Source organism: Choloepus didactylus, chromosome 8 (assembly GCF_015220235.1).
Source record: "Choloepus didactylus isolate mChoDid1 chromosome 8, mChoDid1.pri, whole genome shotgun sequence".
NCBI lineage: Eukaryota > Metazoa > Chordata > Mammalia > Pilosa > Megalonychidae > Choloepus > Choloepus didactylus.
In genome coordinates this window covers 50,772,457-50,788,975 of record NC_051314.1, presented here as the reverse complement: position 1 = coordinate 50,788,975, position 16,519 = coordinate 50,772,457, and the positions used below count along the sequence as shown (strand labels likewise).

At 36.3% G+C, this 16,519-nt stretch overlaps 1 protein-coding gene across 2 annotated transcripts in view; it reads right to left on the bottom strand.

Moving 5' to 3' along the window:
• Nucleotides 1-16,519, bottom strand: part of PPP1R12A (protein phosphatase 1 regulatory subunit 12A) — a 176,872-nt gene that overhangs the window by 114,099 nt on the left and 46,254 nt on the right. The gene's annotated exons all lie outside the window — the stretch shown is intronic.

Here is a 16,519-nt window from a genome sequence, read left to right as displayed (position 1 = left end):
TTGAACTTAAGTGTTTGGAAATTGACAGAGGTTACGGCAGCATGTTGTGAGAATAACTAACAGGGCTGAATGGTGTGTGAATGTGGTAGAAAGGGGAAGCTCAGAGTCTTGTATGTTACCAAAAGGAAAGTTTGAGGTTAAATAATGGGAATATATAAAACAGTTAACCTTGTGGTGGACAATGTCCATGATTAACTGCACAAATATTAGAAATCTCTTTTATGAACTAGAACAAATGTATGACAGTATAACCAGAAGTTAATAATAGAGGGGCATATAGGGAAAACTATATACCTGTGGCAAACTATATACTGCAGTTAGTAGTATTTTAACATTCTTTCATCAACAGTAAGAAATGTACTATACCAATACTATGAGGCAATAATGGAGGAGGTGGTTAAGGGTATGGGAGGATTCAAGTTTTCTTTTTTCTGTCTTTATTTCTTTCTGGAGTAATGAAAATGTTCTAAAAATTGAAAAAAAATTAACTGTTGACGGTTGCACAGCGTATGATGGTACCGTCGGGAACTGATTTTACACTTTGGATCTTTGGGTAACTGTATGGTATGTGAACAATCTCAATAAAATTGAATTAAAAAAAGCACTCAGGAAGAGAATATAAAGAAGTGGTCATGAAAACAGTAAGAGAAGGTTAAGATTAAATAATGATCAGTATATTCTGCTTGGGAGACAAAGACACTGTTAAGGGCTGGGGACACAAATTTCTCGAGCTCATAATCCACTCCAGATGACAACTATGAAATGAGATAATTATATCAAAAGGAATATGATAATTAACATTATAAGGATATTGCAGCAGTTATTACAGGAGTTCTGAAAAGAAGAACTAAGGAAGATTAGTAGTTGTCAGGATATATTTACTAGAGGAGGCGCTACACCTTAGCTTATTACTAAAGAATGAGGGTTATCCTGAGAAGATAAAATAAAAGATCTAGATTAAGAGACAGCACTTGTGTGTGTGTGTGTGTGTGTGTGTGTGTGTGTGTGTGTGTGTGTGTGAATAGAGGGATGGGGCAGAGGGTGTGGCAGACAGGCAAAACATACAAACAACTGACAAACAATAACTGTTACATAAAGATGCAAAGCCACATATGGTGAGAATAAAGGTACTCAGGGTCCAGAATAGTCTTATTTGCAATCCTCTGGAATCAAAGATAAAAGATTTTCAGGACAAACGGTTAATTTTCCAAGTTTCACCATTTTTAAAAGGTGACCAACTTAGCACTTTGAAAAAAATTAAAATACAGAAATAGCTATTCCACAGTAAATGAAGCACTGCCAGATTTTGATTAAAATGTTTGTTTTTAAGTCTGTATAACGTAAGAAATACAACATAAATACCTAAAGCAATTAACATCATCAAATCTGCTTGTTTATTTTGTTTATAAAAGTAATGTTTTTGAAATTGTTAAATATAAATTAAAACCTAAAAACAATGTCACAAAATATCAATTATATATGAACCTCACATTTGTGGTGTAAATTGTTCAAACTGTTTTCCTGAACATTTAAAAAGTATTACACAAGAAACTGGCAAAGCACACCCATAAAAATATTATTGCTAAGAAAAATCAAAAGCTAACACATGCAGCATATTAAGAAACAAGGACTTGCTGACTTAAAATATTTGACTAAATTTGGTCAGTTTATTGAGCCATATATGAAAAGAAACACAATGACTTTATACTTTCAAAATCTCATCTGGCATGATTTATCTTAAGTTTTTCTTGAATGCACAGCTAGAGCAATTATCATTAATAAACAGCTATATGAAGACACCTACGTCATTTAATTCCACTAATTTTATTAAGTTGCTCAAGTATATATATTTTTTGTTTTGTTTTGTCTTGTTTTTAATTCAACTTTATTAGTGTACAGTCAACTGTTCACAGTACCATCACATATTTGTGCATTCATCACCCCAATCTATTTTTAAGAACATTTTCTTTATTCTAGGAAAAGTAAAAATAAGAAAAAAGAAAAGTAAAAAAGAACACCCAAATCATCCCCCCAACCCTATTATCATTTAGTTTCTGTCCCCATTTTTCTACTCATCCATCCATACACTGGATAAAGGCAGTGTGATCCACAAGGCTTTCACCATCATACTGTCACCTGTGGTAAGCTACATAGTTATACAATTGTCTTGACAAGAGTCAAGGCACCTGATAGCTTCAAGTATTTACTTCTAGCTATTCCATACATTAAAACCTAAAAAGGGTTATCTATATAGTGCATAAGAGTGCCCACCTGAGTGACCTCTCAACTCCATTTGGAATCTCTCAGCCACTGAAACTTTATTTTGTTTCACTTCGCATCCTCCCTTTGGTTAAGCAGATGTTCTCAATCCCATGATGTCAGGTCCAGATTCATCCTCGGGAGTCATATTCTGCATTGCCAGGGAGATTTACACCCCTGGGAGTCAGGTCCCACATGGGGGGAGGGCAGTGAGTTCACCTGCCTAGCTGGCTTAGCTGGAGAGAGAGGGCCGCATCTGAGCAACAAAGAGGTACTCAGGCAGAGACTCTTAGGTGCAATTATAAGCAGGTTAATTATAAGCAGGCTTAGCCTCTCTTTTGCAGTAACGAGCTTCATAAGGGCAAGCCCCAAGATAGAGGGCTCGGTATACCAAACCGCCAGTCCTCAACGTTTGTGAGAACATCAGCAACAATCCAGGTGAGGAAGTCCAACATTTCCGTATCCATCCCCCCCCCCGGCTCCTCAGGGGGGCCCTGCATATATATTTTTATTATCTGCCCAAATAACTTTGGGATGTGTCACTATTTCACACTAACCCATACAAACCTACCAGATCTCACTTCCTATTCAAAGTTCCATGTAATTATGGTATTTGAACAAACTATATGAGTTACATTGTTTAGGAAATATAGATCCTACATCAAATAAACATCTCTTCCCTTGGCCTCACATGGAAGTTGAAGTTTTAAAACATAGTCAGTATCATCCCTTACCCTTTGGCCTGATTTGTCCTAGTCCTAACTAGATCTGCTTCATTCATATCTCTAATTGAAGTCGGGACTCTTTTTCAGCTTTTTAAACACTTGCTGTTTGTGCTAATACTGACATTCATAGCTGCTGAGTTCTAGCTCTGAGTTTCAGGTGTCACACAGATACCCAAAGTTCCAGGGATCAATCAGGTTATACACAAAGGGATCATCATTTCAGAATCTGGAGATAGCCGTTACAGTTCAGGAAAAGATGTGACTGCCATAAGAGCTTACAATCTAGGAACCATTACAATAAGCGTTCCCCCAATAAGCTGTGCTCTAAGATTCAATTCTGAGTTTACACATTGTAGTTAGTCCATACTGGTGAGGCAGTATAGTGCTTGCCTTTGTTTCGGGCGTAGTTCACTCAAAATGCTGTCTACAGGATCCATTCACCTCGTTGTGCTGTGTGTCTCACAGCTTCACTCCTCCTCGCAGTTGCTCAATATTCCATTGTATGCACACACCACAGTTTACCATTCTGTTCATCACTCAATGTACCCTTAGGCCACCTCCATCCATTGCAAATCACGTAAACTGCCTCCATAAACACCAGAGTGCAAATGTCCATTCATGTCCCTGCACTCAGATCTTCCAAGGTTGCAGGACCTTATGGTACCCAAATATCAACTACATGTTTTTAATGAAAAAGGGCCTAACTTAGTTAACCTTCCCAGCAAGTCAGTTCAAGGTTAAGTTATTCCCCACATGTTCAGAAGGAAAAAGTTGTAAAACCCATTAACGCAGTGGAATAAAGGGACTATATAACACTCAATGCGAATAAAGTCCATGGATTAAATAGAGAATTTGCATGTGGGGCATAGATAGCTTGAAAAATCATTAAATTTCATGCTTAATACAGATAAAAAACAAATGTGTTTAGCCATTGTACAATTCAATTAAGCGAAACCACAATTACAAAATTAGTAGCATTGGAATTAAAATTCTGAGACATATATTCCTTTGCATGAAAGTGTTTTGTTAAAAGTGCAGAATCTAGAGCTAGAAAGTCTGAGATTAATCCAATTCTGCCTTTTATTGGCTGGGGGTCCCTGGGTAAATTGACTGTGTAAAATGGTTTCCTCTGGAAAAATGAGGATAATAATGGTGCCCACCTCAAAAGTTTATTGCAGGCTGGGTGATCGACCAAAAGGGTGGCATAAAATGCTCCAGGGGGCCTTTCCCCCACAGAATCTTTGAACAACTAGCAAAAAATGGCAGAGCCACCTTCCTTGGAACTCTGGAAAACGATTAAAAGGTGGTAGTAACTGGCAGGGGCAGAATCAAGAAAATGCAGCTTTAATACTGGTAGGAAAAATGTCTTTTCACGTCTTTAAGACCATTTTATAATTGGGCTGTTTGTACAGTTATAAAATGTGCAAAAGATATGAAAAGATATTTCTCCAAAGAGCAAATACAAATGGCTAAAAAACACATAAAAAATGTTAATCTTCACTAGCTATTATGGAAATGCAAATCAAAACCACAATGAGATATCATCTCACACCAATAAGAATGGCTTCCTTGAAACAAACAGGAAAACTACAAATGCTGGAGAAGATGTGGAGAAACTGGAACTCTTATTCATTGTTGGTGGGAATGTATAATGGTACAGCCACTGTGGAAGACAGTCTGGCGGTTCCTCAGACAACTAGGTATCAAGTTACCCTACAATCTGGCAATTTCACTTCTCAGCATATACCCAGAAGATCTGAAAGCAGTGACATGAACAGACATTTGCACACCCATGTTCACAGTGGCAATGTTCAAAAACTGCCAAGAGATGGAAACAATCCAAGTGTCTTTCAACAGAAAAGCAGATAAACAAAATGTGGTATATACATATGATGGACTACTATGCAGCAGTAAGAAGGAACAAGGTCGTGAAACATATGACAACATGGATGAACCTCGAAGACATAATGCTGAGTGAAATAAGTCAAGACACAAAAGGAGAGATACTGTGTGTTACTGCTAACGTTAACTTCCTGAACAATGTAAAATCAACATCTTATACCATAGAATATAGGGGACCTAGAGATAAACAGAAGCTACTGAAGGGAGAATGAAAACCTAATATGTACAGACATGACAAATGAGGGTGAACTTAAAGGTATGGCAATGGACAGGGTGATAATTGTCCATTAATGGGATTATTAAGTATCACTGCTGCACTGAGGGTGAACAGGATCGAAAGTGGTTGTTTAAAGGCTTGTATCCCAAAGATTAGCACTATAAACATAAATAATTGTTTGTATGATATACTTCTAAGGTATGACACTGGTACAAAGGTTAACAATATAGTGGTAAATGGAAAAACTACCCATTACATATTATAGAGTATATTTAATAGGAATACCTTATCAGTACTACACTGATACTACAAATGAATACTTAGGAGCTGATAAGAGCTTTGGGATGTTTTGTGCTATAATTGCTTAAAATTGAGAGTGATGATTGTGTAACTGTGTGAAGATAATGTGAGACACTGACTGTTTATCTTGGACAGAATATACTCTATGTGAAATTAGGAACCCCCTACTTAATAAGTCAAGCCCTCAATCTTGGTTTCCTCTTGTAAAACTTACGGCTGTAAAAGGGAGGCTAAGCCTTCCCATAATTATGCCTAAGAGGCACCTCCAGAGAATCTCTTTTGTTGCTCAGATGTGGCCTGTCTCTCTCTAAGTCCAACTCAGCAAATAAATTCATTAACCTCCCTACTATGTGGGACATGACTCCCAGGGGGCTGAATCTCCCTGGCTACATGGTACATGAATCCCAGAAATGAGCCTGGCTCTGGTATCAAGGGATTGAAAATGCCTTCTTGACCAAAAGGGAGAAAAGAAAGGTAACAAAACAAGGTTTCAGTGGCTAAGAGATTTCAAATATAGTCAAGAGACTATCCTGGAGGTTACTCTTATGCAAGCTCCAGCTAGATATCCCAAACGGCCAGAGTATGCCAAGCCCAAACAATCAGGGGGTCTCGAAATACCTAGGTCCTTATCTGAGACTCTATAAAAGTTCCACTCTCTGTTTTATTTTTCAGAAACTTAAATCCACCAGAGTGTTCCTATGCCAGACAAGTCCTAAAACCCAGAGGCAACAGCCTCTTTAAGAACATCAATCAGATGCAGCCCCCTTCCCCATAACGCTGACAACACTTTTCAATATGAACAAGTTAGGATGCTCACTGCTTAGACAGCCCTGAAGATCGAGAAAGTGATCAAATGAGAGGAAGGGGTAGCAACAGAAAAGATAGGATTTAACAAATGATTATGAACACTGAATCTTTATATAAATATTCTTTTTTAGATGCTAAGGTATTAGAATGGTGAAATGGTGGAACTGTAACCCATAACATTCTTTGAAATTTGCTAACTACTTGTTAAATTGCACTTGGAAAGTTTTTGCTTCTATGTATATATGTTATATCCCACAATAAAAAATATGAAAAAAAAAAAAGGTAATGCTAAGCATGTGGTTTTGGACATGGAATGTATAAAGATATAATCTGTAACAAGTACAACAAAAAAGTGGGGAAACTGAGGAGTACAGGAACAGTGCGTATGTGTATGCTATTGAAGTTAAAATTGGTATGAAAGGTGACTGTTATGGATTTAGAATATTAAATCTTAGCTCCATATTAACCACAAATCTATGAAAAATATATAGAGAAAGAAATGAGAAAAGACCCCCAAATTACAAAAAATTAAATTAATATGCAAGTAGGCATTAATGGAAGAACCTGAGGGACAAAAAAAAGATATAATACTTACAAACACAAAACAGCAAAATGGCAGAAGCACTTACTTTAAATGTAAATAGATTAAACACTCCAGTCTAAAGGCAGAATAAAAAAGCATGACCCAACTATATGCTATATGCAAGAGATTCACTTTAAATTAAAAGACACAAGTAGGTTGAAAGTGAGAGGATGGAAAAAAATACACTATGCAAACTGTAACCAAAAGAGAGCTGAGGTAGCTAAACTACTATCAGTTAAATAGACTTTAAGTCAAAAACTTAAAGGATGAGGAGGGTCATACTAAATACTAATAAAGGTCAATTCAAGAAAAAGACTAATTATAAACATATATGCACCTTATAGCAATTGCTTAAAATATTTGAAGCAAATATTGACAGATTTGAAGGGAGAAATAGTTCTAAATTAATAACAGGAAACTTTAACATACCACTTTCAATACTGACAGAGTATCTAGACAAAAGATCAATAAGGAAACAGAAGACTTGAACAACAGTATAAACCAACTAGACCTAAAAGACATATACAGAATACCTTACCCAACAGCAGCAGAATACACATTCTTCTCTAGTGCACACTGATTATTATTCTCCAGGATATACCATACGTTAGCTCACAAAACAAGAAGCCTCAAACTCAAAATGCATGCAATGTATCTTCTCTGCTCAAAATGGAATGAAGCTAGAAGTCAGTAAAAGAGGGAATACTGGAAAGGTCACAAATACGCAGAAATTAAACAACTCAATCTTAAACAATCAATGCGTCAAAGGAGAAATCACAAGGGAAATTTCTTGAGGCAAATAAAAATGAAAACACAATATACCAAAACTTATGGCATGCAACAAAGGCAATGCTGAGAGGGAAATTTACAGCTCTAAATGCTTACATAAAAAAAGAAAAAAGATCTCAAATCAGAGACCAAACCTCACAACTGGAGGATTTAGAAAAAGCGCAGACTAAACCCAAAGCAAGCAGAAGAAAGGAAATAAGGAAGATTAGAACAGAGATAAATGAAATAGAGAATAAAGAAACAACAGAGAATCAAGAAAACCAAAAGTTGGTTCTTGGAAAAGATCACTGAAACTGACAAAACTTTAGGTAGACTGACAAAGAAAAAAAAGAATGCAAATAACTAAAATAATAAATGAAAGAGGACATTACCTCAACCTCACAGAAGTAAAAAGGATATGAACAACTGCACACCAACAAATTAGATAATGTATACAAAATGGACAAATTCCTAGACACACAAACTACCTACAGTGACTCAAGAAGAAATAGAAGATCTCAACAGAATAACAGAAAACTTGAGACTGAATAGTAATCAAAGCATCCCACCAAAGAAAACCCCAATTAACAGGTTATTTTTTCACAGGTTAATTTTACCAAATATTCCAAGATGAATAAACACTAATCCTTCTCAAAATCTTCAAAAAAAATTGAGTAGGAGGGAACACTCCCTAACCCATTTAATGAGGCCAACATCACCCTAAAAACAATGCCAGATACATATACTACAAGAAACAAACATTACAGGCCAATATTCCTTATGAATATAAAAGCAAAAATCCTCAAGTAAACACAAACTGGATTCAACAGCACATTAAAGAATTATACACAATGATGAAGTGGGTTTCTCCCAGGTATGCAAGGTATACAAGGGCAGTTCAACATGAGAAAACCTTCCTGAAAAAACACTTAGGAAAGTACAAATAGAAGGAAACTCCTCAACATGATAAAGGGCATATGTGAAAAACTCACAGTTAACATCATACTCAATGGTGAAAGACTAAAAAGCCTTCCCTCTAAGAACAGGAACAAGACACTGTCACCACTGTTAACCAACATTGTACTAGAAGCTCTAGCCAGATTCATCAGGCAAGAAAAAGGATAGCAGCCATCCAAATTGAAAAAGACGTAAAACTTTCCCTATTTGCAGATAATATGATCCTACATATAAAAAATCCTGAAAAATCCACAACAAATCTCCTGGAGCTAATAAATGAATTTAACAAAGTGGCAGGGTACAAGGTCAACATACAAAAATCAGCAGTGTTTCTATACATGAATAATGAATAATCTGAAGAAATAAATTCCATTTACAATATTAACTAAAAGAACCAGATATCTAGGAAATAATTTAACCAAGGATATAAAGGACTGACTTATGCATCAAAAACTACAAAGCATTCCTAAAGAAAAAAAAAAAATCAAAGAAGAGCTATGTTCTAGTTTGCTAATGCTGCTGGTTTTTATAAAAGGAGGTTTATTTCGTTACACAGTTACAGTCTTAAGGCCATAAAGTGTCCAAGGTAATACATCAGCAATCGGGTAACTTCACTGGAGGAAGACCAATGGTGTCCAGAAAACCTCTGTTAGCTGGGAAGGCACGCGGCTGCTGTCTGTCCAAAGTTCTGGTTTCAAAGTGGGTTTCTCCCAGGACGTTCCTCTCTAGGCTGCAGTTCCTCAAAAATGTCACCTTTAGTTGCACTTGGGATATCTGTCCTCTCTCAGCTTCTCTGGAGCAAGAATCTGCTTTCAACAGCCATCTTCAAACTGTCTCTCATCTGCAGCTCCTGTGCTTTCTTCAAAGTGTCCCTCTTGGCTGTAGCTCCTCTTCAAAATGTCACTCTCAGCTGCACTGTGTTCCTTCTGTTAGTCAGCTCATTTATATGGCTCCAGTGATTTAATTTAGATCCACCCTGAATGGGCGGGCCAACACCTCCATGGAAATTATCCAATCAGAGTCATCACCCACAGCAGGGTGGGGCACATCTCCATGGAAACACTCAAAGAATTACAATCTAATTAACACTGATAGGTCTGCTCACACAAGATTACATCAAAGATAATGGCGTTTGGGGGGGACATAATACATTCAAACTGGCACAACCTAAATAAATGGAAGGACATTCTGTGTTTATGGATCGGAATACTAAATATTGTTAAGAGATCAATTCTACCCAAAGCAATTTCCAGATTCAATGCCATTCCAATCAAACTTCTAACAGTCTTTTTGCAGAAATGGAAAAGCCAATCATCAAATATATATGGAACAGTAAGGGGACCCGAATAGCCAAAACTATTTTGAAAATGAAGAACAGAGGACTTACACATTCCAATATTAAAACTTACTCCAAACCACAGTAGTTAAAAAGCAATCAAAACTGCATGGAGCTGGCACAAGGACAAACACACAGACCAATGCAATTGAATTCAGAGTTCTGAAATAAACCTTCACTTCTACGGTTAATTGATTTTTCACAAGAGTACAAAATCCACTCAATAGAGAAAGAAAAGTCTCGTCAACAAATGATGTTGGGAAAACTGGATGTCTGCAAAAGAATGAAGGTGGGCTCCCATCTCATACCATACGCAAAAACTAACTCAAAATCGTTGAAAGAACCAAAACTATAAAACTCCTAACATAAACATAGGTAAGCATCTTTAGGATCTTATGTCAGACAATGGTTTCTTAGATCCTACATCAAAAGCACAAGCAACAAAAGAAAAACACAGGAGTTCATTAAAATTAAAAACCTTTGTGCATCAACGGACTTCTTCATGAAAGTAAAATAACAACCCATGGAATGGGAGAAAATATTTGAAAAGCATGTATCTAACAAGGGTTTGATATCCAGAATATATACGGAAACCTTCAACAACAAAAAGGTAAAGAACCCAGTTTAAAAACAGGCGAAAGGCTAAATTAGACATTTCTCCAAAGGTAGACAAATGGTCATGAAAAGATGCTCAACATCATTAGCCATTAGGAAAATGCAAAACAAAACTACAATGAGATGATATTCCAGACCCACCATGTTTAAATGACTATTGTTTAAAAAAAAAACACATCAGATCAAAATGTGGGAGATGTGGATAAACAGAATACTCACTTTATGTCAGTAGGAATGTAAAATGGTGCCACTGCTGTTGAAAACAGTTTGGCAGTTCCTTAGAAAGTAAGCAGAGAATTACCGTATGTTCCTGGCAATCCCAGTACTATATCCAAAGAATTGAAAGCAAGGACTCACACAGATATTTGCACACTCAAGTTCATAGGGGCATTATTCACAAATGCCAAAAGATGGAAGCAACCCAAGTGTCCATCAACTGATAAACAAATAAACAAAATGTGGTATATACCCACAATGGAATTGTATTCATCATTAAAAAGCAATGAAGTTCTGACATGTGACAACATGGATGAACTCTGAAGACATCATGTTGAGTGAAATAAGCCAGATACAAAAGGATACATTTTGTATGATCTCATGAATATAAAATAATTAGAATAGTTTCTGTTTGGGGTGATAGAAGTTTGGGTAATGGACGGTGTTGGTGGTAGTATAACATTGTGAATTTAATTACCAGTGAATTCTGTATTTGAATGTATTTAAAAGGGGCAAGTTTAGGTTGTATATATGTTAATAGAACAAAAATTAAAAAAAAAAAAAAACCACCACAAGACTGTACAACACAAACCATGAACCCTAATGTAAACTATGTACTATAGTTCATGGTGTGATAATAATATTGTTTCTTCAGCTGTAAGAAAGGTACGACACTAATGAAAAGTATTAATAATAGGGAAAGTGGTATGTGCATCCTTGACGGAGTGGGAAGGGAGTATATGGGGACTCTGCATGATCTCACATTTGGAAAACCTTGAGAAATCAATGACACAGCTAGTTGAGCTAATAAGCAAATTCAGCGAAGTGGTGGGATACAAGATTAATCCACATAAGTCAGTTCCTATACACTAGATATGAACTAACTGAAGAGACACTCAAGAAAAGATTCCATGAGCAACAGCAACTAAAAAAAATCAAGTACCTAGAAATAAACTTAACCAAGGATATAAAAGACCTCTACACAGAAAATTACCTAACTTTACTAAAGGAAATAAAATGGGACCTAAAGAGATGGAAAGATATTCCGTGTTCATGGATAGGAAGGCTAAACATCGTAAGATGTCAATCCTACCCAAACCAATCTACAGAATCAACACAATTCCAATCAAAATTCCAACAACCTACTTTGCAGACTTGGGAAAGCTAGTTATCAAATTTATTTGGAAGGGAAAGGAGCCTCAAATTGCTAAAAACATTCTAAAAAAGAAAAACAAAGTGGAACGATTTACATTTCTTGACTTTGAAGCCTACTTAAAACCATAGTAGTCAAAACAGCATGGTGCTGGCACAAAGACAGACATACTGATCAATGGAATAGAATTGAGAGTTCAGAAACAGACTCCCAGATCCACTGTCAAATGATTTTTGATAATGCCCCTAAATCCAATGAACTGGGACAGAACAGTCTCTTCAGCAAATGAGTCTATGAGAATTGGGTAGCCATAACCAAAAGAATGAAAGAGGACCCTTACCTCACACCCTATATAAAAATTAACTCAAAGTAGATCAAAGACCCCAATTTGAGATAGTATAGCACAAGCAAGAAAAGAAAAAATAGATAAATGGGAACTCCTCAAAATCAAAAGCATTGTACCTCAAAGGAATGTGTTAAAATGGTGAAGAGGTAGCTAACACATCGGGAAAAAATATTTGGAAACCATGTATCTGATAAGAGACTGATATACTGCATATATAAAGAAATCCCACAACTCAATAACAGTACAAACAGTCCAAGTATAAAATGGGCAAAAGATAGGAAAAAAACATTTCTCCAAAGACGAAATAAAAATGGCTAAAAAACGCATGAAAAAAAAAAAATGTTCATCTTCACTAGCTATTAGGGAGCTGCAAATCAAAACCACAATGAGATATCATCTCACACCAATAAGAATGGCTGCCATCAAACAAACAGGAAACTACAAATGCTGGAGAGGATGTGGAGAAACTGGAACTCTTATTCAACGCTGGTGGAACTGTATAATGGCACAGCCACTCTGAAAGACAGTTTGACGGTTTCTCAGAAAACAACATATCGAGTTACCCTATGATCCAGCAATTTCACTTCTCAGTATATACCCGGAAGATATGAAAACAGTGACATGAACAGATATTTGTACACTGATGTTCACAGCAGCGTTGTTCAGAATTGTCAAGAGATGGCAACAATCCAAATATCCTTCAACAGATGAGTAGATAAACAAAATGTGATACATACATGTGATGGAATACTATTGCAGCAGTAAGAAGGAATGAGGTTGTGAAACATATGACAACACAGATGAACCCTGAAGACATAATGCAAAGTGAAATAACCCATACACAAAAGGAGAAATATTGTATGTTACCACTATTGTGAACTCCGCAAAAAATGTAAAATAAGTGTCTCATAATGTAGAATATAGGGGACCTAGAGATAGACAGAAGCTAGTGAAGGGGGAATGATAATCTAATACGTAGATATGACAATAAGGGTGAACTTAATGGTATGGAAATGGTTAGGTGTGACTATGATTCATTAATGGGATTATAAGTATCAGTGACGTACTGAAGGTGAACATGTTCATAAATGGTTGTTTGAAGGCATGTAACCCACAGAATAGCACCACAAATCTAAATAAGTATTAGCCTAATATACTTTTAAGGTATGACACTGATGCAGAGGATTAACAAAAGAGTTGTATGGAAAAACTATCCATTACGTATTACTGACTATATTTAATAGAAATATCTTACTAACACTACACTAATACTAGAGATGAATAATTAGCAGCTGATAAGAGCTATGGGATGTATTATAAAGTTGAGAGTGATGACTGCACAATTAAGTGAAGATAATGTAAGAAACTGACCATTTATCTTGGGATAGTATATATATTAAGTGAAATTAGGGACCACTACTTAAAAAATCAAGCCCTCAACTTGAGGCTTGCTCTTGTGACATTTAGAGTTGTAAATGGGAGGCTGAGCTCTCCTATAAATGTGCCTAAGAGGCACCTCCAGGGATCCTCTTTTGTTGCTCAGATGTGGCCTGTCTCTCTCTCTCAGCCCAACTCAGCAAATAAATTCATTAATCTCCCCCCCAATGAGGGAGATGACTCCCAGGTATGAGCCTGGTCCTGGCAGCGAGGAATTGGATATGCCTTCTTGACTAAAAGGGGGAAAAATGAAACCTAACAAGCTGAGGTCACAGTAGCTGAGTGATCCCAAATAGAGCTGAGAGGCTATCCTGGAGGTTTCTCTTAGGCAAGCTCCAGCTAGACATCCCAAATGGCCACAGTATACCATTCCCTTACCAAAACTAGTCCCCAAATACCTAGGTCCCTACCTGAGATTATATAAAGATTCACTCACTAAGTTTTATCTTTCAGAAACTTAAATCCACTAGAGTGTTCCTATGCCAGACAAGTCCTAAAACCCAGAGGCACCAGCCTCTTTAAGAATGAGATGCAGCCCCCTGCCCTATACTGTCGATACCCTCTTTCAATATGAACAAGTTAGGATGCTCCCTGCCTAGACACCCACGAAGATGGAGAAAGAGATTAAGTGAGAGGAAGGGGTGGCAACCAAAAAGATAAGATTTAACAAAGGTCTATGAATACTGAAACTTTATATAAACAAACAAACAAATAAATAAATTTAGATTCTGGGGTGCTGGAATAGTTGGAAGTGGAAGGAGGTAAATGACATGGCAGAACTGTAAGCTATAAAATCCTGTGAAATTTGCTCTATAACTACTCATGAATTGTGCTTTGAAAGTCTTTACCTTTCTGTATATACCTTATATTGCATAATAACGAAAGAACTGAAACTGGGGAACTGTAAGCCATAACAATTTTTTAAATTACCTATATAACTGCCTGTTGAGCTGTAAATCAAAAGTTAACAACTTTCTGTATGTATGTTATAGTCTACAATGGAGATGGCTGAATTTGTGGAACTGTGACCCATGACATAGTTTGAAATTTGCTCTCTAAATACTTGTTAAATCATACTTTGAAAGTTATCACTGTTAACATATATATGTTAAAGTTCATAAAAAATTTAAAAAAACAATAAAAAAGTAAAAAAAATTAAAAAAAAAAAAACAAAAACAAACACACCAGATGCCAATGAATTAGTATAAAAAAGAATGTAGGCTATCTTTTAAATACTTTTTAAAATATTGCTGTTATATGTTGAAATAATATTCTGGATATGTTGGACTAAATAAAATTTATTACTGAAATTCAAAAGTAAATAAATAAATAAATACCTTGGTTTTACATTAACAGACTAGCAAAGAAATGAGTATTTCTAATCTTAGGAGGCCATCAATTATATTTAGTTATAAATACATGCAACAAATTGAGCATTGCATTTAAATTTAATTAAAGTTCTCTACCCAAACATAAGTGGGCAGAAAATGTAGATGTAAAAATAAAAACCTGTTTCTCAAAATGTCTTCTATTCAATTGATAAAACAACTGAAATAATAAATCTAAAACTTAGATTATACCCCTATTGCTAGACCATTGTTCTTCATTTGGATAAAGAAATTTACAGGCTTAATATAGTAACCTAGAGAAAATAAAGGAGACATGATTAATACAGGCTATTTAAAATGTGACAAAAGACTTTTGAGACTAATAATAATAATGAGGAGGGGGAATGGAGAGGAAGGGGAAAAGAGGAGAAGGGAAGGAGGAGTGGGAGCAGGACAAAAAGAATGAACATTTTAAAGGGTAATGTAATGTAAAAACTGTAAATATTTTCTTCATCCAACAAATACCAAGTATTTGAACGACAATGCCAAGAACTATAAACTATAATTACTCAAAGATTAAAATACGCTCCGTATTATTTTACAGCTCTGTTACTTCCTTTATTGATAAAGGTCTATAAAGCAGTAAGTTGAACCTCGATCTTTAGAGGCCGACAATTTTAACTGAGGACTTTCTAAGGGAATTGCATTTCTTCTGCAGTTTAGAATCCTCAGGGATACAATAAAAATTGAACTCAGGATTATTCTCTCACACTTTTTTTAATTAATTACCTACTATGTACAATGCATTGAACAACCCATTTTGGTGGAAACAAATCAGCACTAAATGCACATTCTCCTTGTTTCCTTTACCCACAATGCCTGTATATAGCAAGAACATAATAAATACATGTGGAGTGAATCAAGTTAAATAATACTAATTGTGCTAGTCTGAATGTATTGTGTCCCCCAAATGCCATTATCTTTGTGGTCTTATGGGGCAGACGTTTTGGTGCTGGTTAGATTTGCTTGGAATGTGCCCCACCCAGCTGTGGGTGATGATTCTGATGAGATGTTCCCATGGAGGCGTGGCCCCACCCATTCAGGGTGGGCCTTTATCAGTGGAGCTATATAAATGAGCTGACTCAAAGAGAGGAAACTGAGTGCAGCTGTGAGTGATGTTCTGCAGAGGAGCAAGCTTACTAGAGAGGAACATCCTGGGAGAAAGCCATTTTGAGGCCAGAGCTTTGGAGCGGACGCCAGCTGCCTTCCTAGCTAGCAGAGGTTTTCCAGACGCCACTGGCCATCCTCCGGTGAAGGTACCCGATTGCTGAGGTGTTATCTTGGACGCTTTGTGGCCTTAAGACTGTAACTGTGTAACGAAATAAACCCCCGTTTTATAAAAGCCTATCCATCTCTGGTGTTTTGCATTCTGCAACATTAGCAAAGTAGAACACTAATTTTCCTCAATAAGTAGGTGTTTATGATGGTAGTGTATTTATTTGTACAAAAAACTGTTAAGTACTGTGTGAGAAATACTGTATTATTGTTTCATGTGTCTTTTCTCACAACT